The sequence below is a fragment of the Salvia splendens genome, chromosome 15, assembly GCF_004379255.2.
Source record: "Salvia splendens isolate huo1 chromosome 15, SspV2, whole genome shotgun sequence".
Lineage (NCBI taxonomy): Eukaryota > Viridiplantae > Streptophyta > Magnoliopsida > Lamiales > Lamiaceae > Salvia > Salvia splendens.
In genome coordinates, this window is record NC_056046.1 from 30,157,602 (window position 1) to 30,171,991 (window position 14,390).

The window sequence follows — 14,390 nt, forward strand, 5'->3', positions numbered from 1 at the left end:
TCGATACAATCTGCGTGTTTCCCTCCATTTTTCATTATGTGTTTTGTTTTGTTTATATTCTAAATTGAAGTGATCTTGTCATATAATATCATGAAACTTTCCAAGTATTAGTTTTTCCCAAGAACATTGAAAATAGTCTAAAGTATCACAAACTTTACATTTTATTGTTATTTCACAACTCAGCACAAATATGATATTTTTAGAAAAAATCTTATTATACGTGGGCAACCGTGAAGTGTTTATAATATTTTAGATTTACGTTGAAAAGCTACGTTGAAAAACACAATGATTTAGTAAGTGCCAAGTAAGATAAAAAATGCTCGGAAGTTGGTTGGATATGGTGATTGACCTGCTATGGGAAATAGTAGTACTAACAAACAAATTAAGTGTAAAGTTTGTTATATTTTAGACCATTTTTTAAGTTATTGGGAAATACTAAATCTTGGCCTAATTTCGATGATTTTAGAGACCGATATCCCTTTATAAAACAATATGTGTTGGAAAAATATTGCTTCATGTTATGTGTTGAAAATTTGGAAGTGCAATAAATTGAAAGGAATAATTTTCTTTAACCAAGCGTGAAATACGTTTATTTTTAGATGTGTGGGGATGGTCCGAGGAGTACTATAAAATTGACCATGCTTGTGAAAAATAAATGTTGGATTTATAGCAGCAGACCTTGAATAACAAAATGACTGCGTAGGAGTAATACTATTATAATACTAGTACAATAAATATCAATAATTGATCAACCATTGGCGGCGGATTCAAAATATAATTTGGATAGGAAATTTGTGTTCTCAACTTATCTTAGAGTACTTTAATGAGAGATAAAATTTTAATTCATAATCATAATGTTAGTTTAAAAATACATAATACATCATTAAGGGACGTCGTTGAAGTCTTTTTGACACATGTTCCTCGATAAGAATGCAGCATATAACGTTTAGAAGACTGCGATATTTTAGTTTAATTTAAGCCCATATAATGGTGGTTGAAAGATGATAAAACTATACTATTATACAAAATTTCAACATGGAAATATTAATATTAAAATATTATAATTCAAGAATAATAAATTATTGTGTATCTAACAACATCTCCTGCTGTGACTGAATGCAAAGCATGAGATCGAAATTTAAACTATTCAGTGGCATTACTTTCACTCAAATTCAAAAGTTCTATCCCTTTGACTAGTGTATTCAAGCGTCAATTTCTCTTGAATAGGTCATCGAGAATTTTTTTTAATGAATTAAACAATTTTAAGCAAAGAAAATTTCATTGTTGCCTTCGATTTATTCTTCAAAGAAGAAAAAAGAAGTTTCATCTCTTAGTTTCTAGTTTCTAACATGTATAAAAATGGTAATTCTTTATTGAAGCTAACACAAATTATTTTAGATATAAATTAATACACAAATCAATCCTCACCGTCCATTAAATCAAGATCGATAGGACCAAATTGATCAATCACGAGCCACAAGAACAACTTGCTTTCCCACTTTGCGACCAGAAAAGTGTCCAACCAAAGCAACTGGCGCGGCCTCAATTCCTTCAACAATGAAGTAGTCGAAGACGACGAATCCTTGCATTCGGATTTTCTTTACAATCACATACATCAAGTTGTGTGTCGCGTCTGGCTCATCCTAGTCATACTGCGAGATCATCCCGCATGCGGTGATGCGACCGTGGGGTCTTGTCACGCCCGCATTTTCTAAGGATAGAAAACACGGTTGATCGCGACTAGGGGAGGATTAAAGAAGCGGGGAAGAAAGGGGAAAAACAACACAACTCGACCATAGCTCGAAACAAATGAGAATAGCTCGAATAAAATCAGAGTATCTCAACAATCAACAACTCAAAAATGAACACTATCTCAACGATACAAGAACTCAAAAGAAAGACAACTACTTAGCGGAAGCATTTGAGAGAAGGAATATGCCACGTGTGAAGACATGACACATTCTACACACTTAAATTTCTTCAACGGTCTTGCTCAACACCCACCGCACCAGTCACGCTCAACCTGCAATTTTTAAAAAGAAAAGCAGGGCTGAGTACTTGATGCACTCAGTGGACTCATGCCGAAAACATTTTATAAAAAGTATTTATCATGCCACCATTGAGTGACCTTGGGGTTTTAACTTTAGAAATCGCCCAAGACACTAAAATCTTTTCCATTGTAAAATTCGGTTGATCAACCATTTTCCCATAGCTATCTCCCATATCTGATCCATTGATGACAAGGAATGTGGCCACATTCCAAGTCACTAGACCGGCCGACCCAAAAGACGGCTCACGATCTCCATAGGTGTACACTAGCCTGAATAGGGACTCACTCCCTAGACAGACCCGAATTCGATTATCCATTGATGGCAAAAGCCACATCAGATAGGTTCCATAGAATAAAACAAAACACGGCATGACAAATATTCATATTATTTTCACATAAAAATACACTTAGGGCATTGCCCTTATTTAAAAAGAAAGCCCACCTCATGTTCTTAATCCGAAATTATTTCCTTTCCCTTGATACCACGTCTCGCTTGCAAGGAATCACCTTTAGCATTTAAATAACACATAAATCAACAAAACCAATCAAGCCAAAAATAAGATGCATGCATCCTAAGACTTCGATCATTTTCTCGATCACGATTACAAATTCCTCCCAATTATAAGCTTAGGAAATTCGATTAATTTCGGCCGCTCCTGCTCCAACAAAAGCAAAGAGATAACTCGACCCACAAGGATTTAATTAACTTCATTCCAACATCAAGTAATTATTTTAAAATAGTCCAACTTAAATAAAATTGACCCAAAAATAGTTACTAAATTAGTCCAACAATATAAACACTCCTAACCATATTAAAATCAAGATACTGACCGAATATACCAGTAGAATAAACGTACAGCCTCACTTCCATTCTTAATCAAATACCCAAATTTTCTTTTAAAGAAATAAGATACATATATAAAATACTCCCATTCCAAAATTTTACGTGTACTGTATCCACCCTTCCACCACATTTCACATTAACCCAAAGACCAAATATTAAAGTAATAAAAATAATAAAACAAGGAAACAACTATTCTCTTTCTCCATCTACACGTACCGTACTCTCCCTACTTCTCAAATTCTTTCTTTTTACTCTCTGTCTCCCTCTAAATAACACTCTCTCTCTCTCCTCTTCTACAATTCACCATTACAAAAACGATCCCAACTCATCCCTCTCGTCCCCCTCCGTCGCCGCCGTCGATACTGTGCTGCCGCTGTCTCTGTCTCAGCACCATCGTCGCCATCACACTGCAATCCAGTCGCTACCCAGCTCCTCCGTCGGCAGTGCCGTTTCTCACAACCGGTAAGCTCTCGCTATCCCCTTTCCCCAAATCTACTTTTATTAAGTTTTTAATTGTCTGACTTCAAATATTAATGTGTAGAAAAGGATTTCCAAGATCTAGAGATTAAAGAAACGAGAGGATAGTTTCTAATGGCCTTAAAGATCGAGACTTTATCAAGCACAAAACTTTATTAAGCACAAATCATTCACAAATTTTAAAAAAAACCGTTCGTGAACTACTATGAATGTTTGAATGTTAGTCTGCAGGGGATTTCCAAAATTAAGGAGTATACCTTTGTAATGAAGAGAACAATTTGAGATTGCGAAGGATGGTTATTTCACAGGCTGCTCGATTTTTCCTCTCAATTTTGTTGGAAGGGAAGAAAACTGCACTGGAATGGCGTTGAAAATTGGCTAAGATTGTGGGATGAGATATATATAAGTTCGGTGGAGATTTGATTTGTTGGAGAGATTTTAGGGGTGAGAGGGAAACGGTTTTAATCGTGGTTGAGGGGAAGGAGAATTCGAATTCTTTTATTTTTTTATATGTATTTTTGATAAATTTGAATTTGTTTGATATTTATTTGCTTATCACGGAGGAGGAAAATCCCTACAGAATCTTTATTTAAAAAATTGGATTAAGGCAGATCTTGGTGACTAAGTCAACTAGGAAAATATTTAATTTGATTTGATTTAATTTGATTTTTTTTTTCTCTCTTTTTTTTTCGGGGTGTTACAGGTCTAATGTTCGGGAGCACCGAATCGAGCATTTTGCCTCCTACATTTTCGAAATATATGTCGATCCATTCGGGGAAGTACCTAAATAGTTGTGATTAATTTCATACACTTATTAGAGATAACAAAGTACGGGTCGGGGTTGTGCTCATTAGACCGAATGGGAAATTTTGATCATAAATATATGTTTTTTGTTTATTTATGTGACTAGCCAGGGCCATATGGGCTACATGTATATATATCTTTGGATTGGACCGGCCCGACCCGACCCAATATCTTGTTGGCCCATAATCTATATGGTTAGATCAGTTAATTATATATGTAAAAGAAATTAATTAATTTTGTCACTTTATATATATACCTCTTTATGGCTTCATTCAGGTACGATCCTTCATTGTAGTTGAATGCATCATCAAACCCCAATATGTTCTACAAAAGGTCAACCTTGAACAAAGTAATATATATAAATAAATTAACTCTAAAAAATATAAAGCAATTACAGCCCCAAAAAGAAAATTGCTGCTTCAGTATTAAGATAATTGCTGAGGTTATTTTTATTAATATTTTTTATTAAAGATAATGCTTATTGAATATTTTAAAACTTGAATTAGAGTTGACTTTTGACTGTATGGTTATTTATGTTAATTATTACTATTATGTTCCATATTCATTTAATCACCAACAAATTATGCAAATTCAAATTGAAAAAAGAAGTTGGTGAATGGATTTTTATAAATTAATTTAAAAGAGTAATTAAAAGACATTATGTTGTGATCCTGCGCTTCCAACGACATAACACCTAAATAGCTTAGCAAATTGGCCAACAAGCTAACCTACAACTCCTGATGCAGCCGATATAAAGACGAGTTCACCCTTTTTTGGAGAGCAAATCTCGTAAAATCCAACATATGCAGTGATACCGGCCATACCTTCACAAAATTATCGTCAAAAAATGCAGTGATAGACGTAGAAAATTTCATTTAAAGATTATTACTTAAGTCTAATACTTTTGTTAGCGATGCGTGTATGATGTGGTTATGTGTTATTATTGTTAACATTTTAAAACAAGTATTTCACAATTGATTTATTCTGATTTTGCTTCCGATTAAGATTTAGAGTTTAAAATGGTTTGATATAATTCTATAACCATAATTCAACCAATGAATTATTTAACTATAAAATTTAACATTATTTTGGTTGATGTCACATTTAATAGTTAAAATGCAAAATCAAATCGAATCAGTAGTTTGGTTGCAAAATCAGAACAAATTAATAGTACATGTGAATTTAATAGTTTGGTTGCAAAATAGAACAAATTAATAGTTTGATAATTTACATATGAATTGTAAAGTTTGTATGAAAAACTATATTTTGATGAAAATTTATAAATTTATAGGCAAATTATCCTACAATAATATGCACTGATACGATACATACGGCGGCTAATTTGAGAAACAAATTTACCAAGAATTCCAGTGTAATAGGAGAGAGGCACATCCATTGTCACGACTGCATTTTCTAAGGATAGAAAATACGGTTGATCGCGACTAGGGGAGGATGAAAGAAGCGGGAAAGAAAGGGGAAACTGTGGCACAACTGAAGCTTGAACCGAAATAACTCACATAGTATATATCAGAGTGCACGATACAAAGAGTGCAAACTCGACTTTTGCACTGCAGTGGAAGAGTCAAGAGCAGATAACGTCGTGCATGGAGACACGTCGCATCCGAGTACTATTCTATCAAAGGATCTTCATCGTCTATGCTCAACATCGCCCGCCGTCATCACTGCTCAACCTGCACATTTTTAAAACATATGCAGGGCTGAGTACTTGGTGTACTCAGTGGACACATGCCGAAATATATTTTCATAACAACTGATTTTGTCAAGCCACTCTTTGAGTGAACTCGGGGTTTTAGGAAAAGTCCGAGAACACTAAACATTTTTTTTTTCCTTTTTCAAAAGTGATTTTTCGATCTATTTTCCTGGAACATATGCCGTATCTGACAAAACCGATTTCACTATCTCTTGTTCATTCATCAATCCATTCATCATTCATCGTTCCTTTCATCATTCATCATATCTTAACAATCAAGTGCCGGGGAAGTGGTTACCTCCCACGGTCACCCATCAATCAATTCCATTCAAGTGCCGGGGAAGTGGTTACCTCCCATGGTCACCCATCAATCCATTCCATTCAAGTGCCGGGGAAGTGGTTACCTCCCACGGTCACCCATCAATCCATTCCATTCAAGTGCCGGGGAAGTGGTTACCTCCCACGGTCACCCATCAATCCATTCCATTCAAGTGCCGGGGAAGTGGTTACCTCCCACGGTCACCCATCAATCCATTCCATTCAAGTGCGGGGGAAGTGGTTACCTCCCACGGTCACCCATCAATCCATTCCATTTAAGTGCCGAGGAAGTGGTTACCTCCCACAGTCTCCCATCAATCCATTCCATTCATCGTTGCAGTCAGTAGGCATAGTTCCAAAACAAAATATAGCTTGACATAACCTTTTCAACTTTATTTTTTTTTCATAACACATTTTTGAAATGTAAATCATTTTTCTGTCATCAAAAGCCGAACACATAACTTTCAAACTCAACAAAAGCTACACTTCATAAGCACTCGTAAAGCAACACCTAACGACACACCAAACAAATAACACTTATCATAATACTTCACATTAAATAGCAAGCTCGCACTTAACATCATATCTTAATTAGAAAGCACATATAAATACTTTTCATAAAAACTGTAAACATACTTTAAAGAGAAAGTCTTAAAAATACTCAGTTCGAAAGCCCACCTCGTTTGCTTAAACAATTCAATATCCACTTAAGGAAAACCCTCGTTCCTTGTGCTCACGTACACACAATAACCCTTGCCAAACCACAATACAAATCAGCCTTCCATCAATTCACATTATCATACATGTCCTATTGTTCCTTTTATCATTCTCTTAAATTACCCATCCCAACATTCATCAACATAAGGAAAACATGCCATAATATTTCTCAACGTGCCACATATAATCACGTCATAGGATATATTCCTGAAAAATACATGCATCATATAATTCACTCAACTTGGCAACAAGTGATATTTCCACATAACCACGAATCTGGCAGAACTGCGCAGTTGGTTTGTAAAATCTCCAAATAGCCATCCGACTTCATATGAAGCTAAAATTTGGTCACAACACAGTAGATACATTCAAGTTCATCCAGTTAAAATTTCACACCGAAATCATATCATTTGTTCAGTCAAAACAACAATGCAACCCTCTGGTCGGAACATAAAAATTCTGGCAGTACTGCGCGGTTCGATTGAAAAATTTACCAAAACTTCATCCAATGTTCAATGAGGCCAAAATTTTCACAAAAATTTTTGAAAAATTCACGTCAAGATTACATACACTCAAAAATTCACGTCAAGATAAGGCCATTTGGTCAGTCAAATAGAAAACGAAACTTTCTGGGCGAGAATACAAGTTTCTGGCAGAATTACGCAGTCAACTTCAAAAATTTGTTAAAAATTCATCTTTGGTCAAAAAGGTCTGAAATTCACACAAAACACAGATAACACCTTCAAGTTTACTCAGTTAAAATTTCGTGTCAAAATTCGATCTTTTAATTGGTGAAACACACATCGGAATCCACTGTCCGAACACCACAGTTTTCAGGCTTCAAAATTTCGAGATCAGGGTTTCTTCCTCATTAATCCAAACGCAAATTTTCATGCTTCCAACACACAATCATGCTTCAAAAGGTTCTCACAATCATGTTCTCATATATTCACACATCATTCACCAATGATTCATTCAAACTTCACACATATTCATTCAAAATCGCATATTCACAATTGTTCTCATACAAACACAAATTTCCACCGATTAATTATGCGATCTAAGATTCCTACACTCACTATATGCATGAAGGAATCAAGAACAAGGTTTCAATGGAGAAGATGAGGAAAAGATTCAATTATACCTTCTTGAATCGAAAACCAAGCGGTAGAAGCAAAGATTGATGCGATTCATCGGGAACTCTTGAAAATCAAACTCCAATGGATGCAAGAACAAGGATTGGAAGAAATTTTGGAGAGGATGAAGAGGGGGCGAAAATCTTGATGGTAGCTCTTTGTTGGTGAAGTAAAAGAATTTGGAGTGGATGGAAGTTATATATATAGAGACAAAAGAGAAACAAAAGCATGGAATGAAAATTACATTTTTCACAAAAGACAAAAACTCCCATCTTGTCATTTCGAAACGACGACTAATAAATGCGGCCATCGTTTGGAAAACGTGAAATTTCGTTTGGAGTTGAACCGTGTTCGTAGAACGCGAACCGTCGTTTGGAAAATGTGAAATTTCGTTTGGAGTTGAACCGTCGTTCGTAAAAGGCGAACTGTCGTTTGGAAAACGTGCTTGATGTGATGCGGTTCTTGTCAAACTTTTCGTCATAATTTGATGTCGAAAGTGGATTTGACACGTGGTCTATCCTTTCGTGTAGGTATCGGGAGTAAAAAAAAATGTGGTGATCGAGCAAGACCCGGAGGACGGAAGACGGCTGTCCCGGGGCTGCCCGGCACTCGGCACGGCTGCCCGGCGCGAGTCCGTCCCGGTACGACTCTTGTGATGTCCGAAATCGTGTTCTTATTTTATTCTAGCATCGAACTCGTTGTAAAAACGCTTTTGGACTTTTATTTGTAGAAAGAACCTCTCAACTAGCTATTAGTTCTTCAATGCTAAAAGAACTTCATTCAGCTGCCGACATGATACTTACTTTAAACATATCACTCAATCACAACGCGAGGTAAAAGAGATTAGATACGAATAACAACACTAAAGAGTCAATTTTCCACAAGTTACAAAAAAAAAAGTGGGTGTTACATCCATAGAAGGGATTTATAATAAATGTGATGTATATTAAATTCAACCCTACTTATATTTTTCTTTTGTTTCTTGAACTTTGTTTATAGTTTGGCGTTTTTATATATTAAATTAAGTGAAAGATATGCATTAAAACCCCACTAGTCACGAATAAATATATTATTTTCATACGGTTAATTTTTACCGTGAATTATCCAAGTTTATACATTCAAAATATTATTCTCGATTCTCACGTAAAATGTGGTTTTCACATTAATCCATGAACACAGATAAAGTGATGTAATTATGTTATGACTATGAAAAAAAATACACTAGAACATTTAGTGTCTTAATACCTTCATAAATAACTTTATAGCGCCTAAATCAACACTTTATTAAGCCATAACGTGTAGTTTCTTCATAGCCTCCAATAAATATAGTATAAATTCTCAATTGATCCTTGATTAACACTCTCCTTTTCATTAGCCGTTGCATATCTGCTATTCTTTCAACATCGTTGGGTCGAAGACTTGAAGCACAACGACAGAAGCTTGATTCTGGCCGTATTCATGGGCCGGCGGTGGGGTCGGTCGGCCCCCCTCGACCCCAATCGCCTTTCATTCCTAGATCTGGTTATATGTCTTGGCCATATTAAAACACTAATTTTGTTAATAATTAATGGTTAATTAATCTCATTTTGACTTGATGAATGAGTTAAATATGGATTGACTTGATTAACATGTTAAATATGAATTGAAATATATAGGTTAGGACCAGAAGCGAAGACACTTAATTGATTATTATTCTATAGGACAAAATATGTTTTTTTTAATATACGAGCCTAATTTTGGACTTGAAAATACAAGTACTCTACTAATTATTAATGTATAGGATAAAATATGTTTTTAATATACGAGCATAATTTTAGACTTTAAAATAAAAGTACTCTACCTAATTGACAAAATCTATTAATGTAGAGGACAAAATATGTTTTTTTAATATACGAGCCTAATTTTGGACTTTAAAATACAAGTACTCTACTAATTATTAATGTATAGGATAAAAATGTTTTTTTAATATAGGAGCCTAATTTTAGACTTTAAAATACAAGTACTCTAATGATACTTCATCCGTCCGCAAAATGTTTTCCATGTTTGACTCGGCACTTGTTTTGAGAAATGTAAAGAAAAGTGAGTGAAAGAAGTTAGTGGCATGTAGGTCCCATATTTATATATTGAATTTATAATAGAATGTGAGTGTAATGAGTTAGTGGAATATGAGAACCATTTACCAAAAAAGTAAAATAATAGCAAAGTGGACAACATCACGGACGGGCCAAAATGGAAAAACTGGAAAACATTTCACAGACGGAGGGAGTAATAAATAATTAATGAAGAAAGGGTAAAGTAAGATAGAGAATAATGTAGATAAGACTCTCTTCTACGTTATTCTCTCTCTTACTTTATCATATGTCCACTTTAGCTATTTATCATCATTTACAAAAACCATATGAGTATGTGATAGGTTAATTAAAAATATGATTGAGGGTATTTTCATCCAAAAAACTTGAAAATAGTAAAAAAGTGATATTAACTCACAGTTGACAGACCTCATATTATATTTTTAAAGTTCACGGATCTAAAATAATATAAAAAAAAGATGTCCCTACATAGAATATTAGAGCTCCCTATGATTCTCACCTAGCAGAGGCGCCGCTACTACACACAACCCAAAACTTCTACTCCATTAGCCAAGAGCTTTTCTAGGGATTTTCAGATATAAAACAATGAAGCTGAACACCAGAATTCCACCAGAATTAACGGTAAAATGGATGAGGAAATTAGCAACAAGCAAGTGATACTCAGCAACTATGTCAAAACATTTGTGAAAGAATCCGATATGTCGCTGAGAACTTCCAAAATTCAGATCAAAATTCCCAGCGGTTGCGATGGCACTGTTTTGGTGAAGAATCTCTACTTATCCATCGATCCTTTTATTCTTCACTTTGAAGCAGGGAAATATGACAGTGTCGGAATATGACCGCGCACTTTGCGAGATGACTCGTTATGCACCTGAGTTGGTGGACACGGATGAGAAGATGGCCGCGAAGTTTGCTCTGGCCTTAGGACTGAGATAAGAGTGGTCGTGGCTAGCTGACAAGGAGTTCCTTACGCCGAGCTTTTGAGTTGCGCCTTGGACGTAGAAGAGGCACTTCCTAAGAATGAGAGAGTGACAAATCCTACACCACCCACACAACAACAAAATTATCGGGACAAGAGGAAGTGGGAAGGAAACCGAGCCCAGTATGACAACAATAGACACCATCCTACTTTCCGCCAGCCTCAGAATTTTGGCCGACAGGTTGTGCCACAACAAAGAGGAAATCAGCCAAGGACACCTTACTGCAATCGGTGCTCCAAGTTCCACGTTGGGGAGTGTAGAGTCGGAGGTACCTGATGCTTTGCTTGTGGTGGGAATGACCACATGTCCCGAGAGTGCCCGAACAACAACAAGGGTGGAACGAGGAACGGGCAGGGACAGAGACCACCGCAGCAACCACAACCGATCCGGCAAGTCGCCCCACAACCAGCAAGGGCGTATACACTGAAAGGGAATCCAATGCAGGAGCAACAGGCCAATAAGGACAAAGATAACTTGGCAGATATGGGAAAGATCCAACAACTCCCTATTATTGTGTTGTTTGATACGGGTGCTTCGCACTCTTTTATATCAATGTCATGTGTGAATGCCCTAGAACTTCCTACTGTTAAGCTTGAACCGATTTTGAACGTGTCTTCACCTGTTGGAGGTCTGATTGACATTGCACGAACTTGCTCGAACGTAGAGTTTGTGTTAGGAGAATTAGGAGTAGTAGCTCGACTTTTGCAGGTTATTCCTTTAGAGAACGTAGACATAATTTTGGGAATGGATTGGCTGACCGAGAACCACGTAACGATTCACTGTAAGGAGAGGCAGATTTCTTTTCGAGTTCCTGGCGACGAGCCGACCATCTTGCATGGGATTTCCTTGAACCGGCGAACCTCCATATTCTCTGCTTTACAAGCAACCACGATGATAAGAAAAGGGCGTTCGGCGTATCTTGTATACTTAAACGGAGAAGAAAAGAAGGAATTGAAAGTGGAAGACGAGGCAGTAGTGCGAGACTTTCCCGATGTGTTCCCTGAAAACTTACTTGGACCGCCGCCAGACAGACAAGTGGAGTTTACGATTGACTTGGAACCCGGATCTGCGCCAGTATCGAAGGCACCATACCGAATGGCCCCTAAAGAGTTGGCTGAATTGAAGATTCAGTTGCAAGAACTGCTAGACTTGGTATTTATTCGGCCTAGTGTATCACCGTGGGGAGCGCTTGTTCTGTTCGTAAAGAAGAAGGATGGAACGATGATGATGTGCATTGAATATCGCGAACTCAACAAGTTGACATTGAAGAATAAGTACCTACTGCCAAGAATCGACGACTTATTTGACCAACTTCGAGGAGCGGGCGTATTTTCAAAAATGGGTTTGAGGTCGGGGTATCATCAACTAAAGGTCCGATGAGAGGATGTGACTAAGACTGTTTTCGCACTCGTTATGGCCATTATGAGTTCGTCGTGATGCCATTTGGACTTACTAACGCCCCGACAGTCTTTATGGACTTGATGAACCGAGTTTTCCACGAGTATCTCGACAAGTTTGTTTTAGTCTTCATTGATGATGTGTTGGTATACTCGAAGAACGAGGAAGAGCATGGATGGCACCTGCAAACCTTGTGGAGACGTTACGAAAAGAGAAGCTTTATGCCAAGTTCAGTAAGTGTGAGTTTTGGTTGACTCGAGTGAACTTTCTTGGCCACATCGTGACGGCTAATGGGATTCAAGTAGACCCCGCAAAGGTCGAGGCTGTACAGAATTTGAAGTCGCCGAAAACGCCGAGTGAAATCCGTAGTTTCTTGGGATTGGCGGGATACTACCGACGTTTCATAGAGCGATTCTCTAAGATTGCGAGACCGATGACACAACTGTTAAAGAAAGGAATCAAGGTGGTATGGATGCCGGAATGCGAGGTGAGTTTCCTAGCGGTACCAGAACCCAACAAGGACTTCGCCGTCTATACTGACGCGTCGAAAGTAGGACTAGGATGCGTGTTGATGCAGGATGGGAAAGTGATAGCATATGCTTCCCGATAGTTGAGACCGAACGAACTGAAATTTCCGACTCATGATCTGGAGTTAGCAGCTGTAGTGCACGCGCTAAAGATTTGGAGACACCATCTCTATGGAGTGAGATGTGAGATTTATACGGATCATAAGAGTCTCAAGTACTTCTTTGAGCAGAAGGAGCTAAACATGCGACAGCGACGTTGGTTAGAGATTGTAAAAGACTATGATTGTGGTATTCACTATCATCCGGGCAAAGCGAACGTAGTGGCAGATGCTTTGAGTAGGAAGAACCAGCCTCAATTGGCTTTGTTACTAACTCAAGAAGAAACGTTGATACGTGAGTTCGAGAGGATGCACTTGGAAGTAGTAAAAGCTCTCGTGACAGTAGGAGGAAGAATAGCGACGCTAGTGATCGAGTCAGACTTACGAACCAAGATCATAGAAGCGCAGCGACATGATGAGAAATTGGAAGAGACACGTGTGAAAGTGAGAACCGAGAAACATGACCATTTTCGTGAAGAGGCGGACAATGCTTTGACGTTCGATGGACGTTTGTGTGTGCCGAACGACGAGGCACTAAAGGACGAGATTTGAGTGAAGCACACGACACACCTTATACAGCTCACCCTGGAAGCACAAAGATGTATCAAGACTTGAAGCAACGTTTTTGGTGGAACGGAATGAAAGGAGACGTAGCATCGTTTGTGGAGCGATGCCTAGCTTGTCAACAAGTGAAAGCCTTACACCAAAGGCCGTATGGGAAACTACAACCGCTCGAGATTCCCGAATGGAAGTGGGAACACATAGCCATGGACTTCGTGACGGGTTTGCCAAAGTCACAAAAGGGCAACACTGCGATATTTGGGTGATCATCGACCGACTTACTAAAAGCGCGCACTTCTTACCGATTAGGATTACCTATGGATCGGACAAGTTAGCTAAGATCTACGTGAGCGAGATTGTACGTCTGCATGGAGTGCCAAAGACCATTGTATCTGATCGCGATACGAAGTTCACGTCGAAATTTTGGATGAGTTTGCAACGGGAACTAGGCACGAAGTTAAACTTTAGCACGGCTTATCACCGGCAATCCGACGGACAATCGGAGAGGACGACCGACGATCCAAACGCTTGAGGACATGCTGCGAGCCGTTGTCCTAGATCGAGGAGAAAGTTGGGAAACTGTTCTACTGTTGGTCGAATTCGCCTACAACAAGAGCTATCAAGCGACGATCGATATGGCGCCGTATGAAGCCTTGTATGGCAGGAAGTGTTGATCCCC

The 14,390-nt window shown here is 37.9% G+C and overlaps 1 pseudogene; it reads right to left on the reverse strand.

Annotated features, from left to right (window-relative positions):
- Positions 1–1,409: 1,409 nt before the first annotated feature.
- LOC121768490 lies at positions 1,410–5,923 on the reverse strand (annotated as a pseudogene).
- Positions 5,924–14,390: the final 8,467 nt, after the last annotated feature.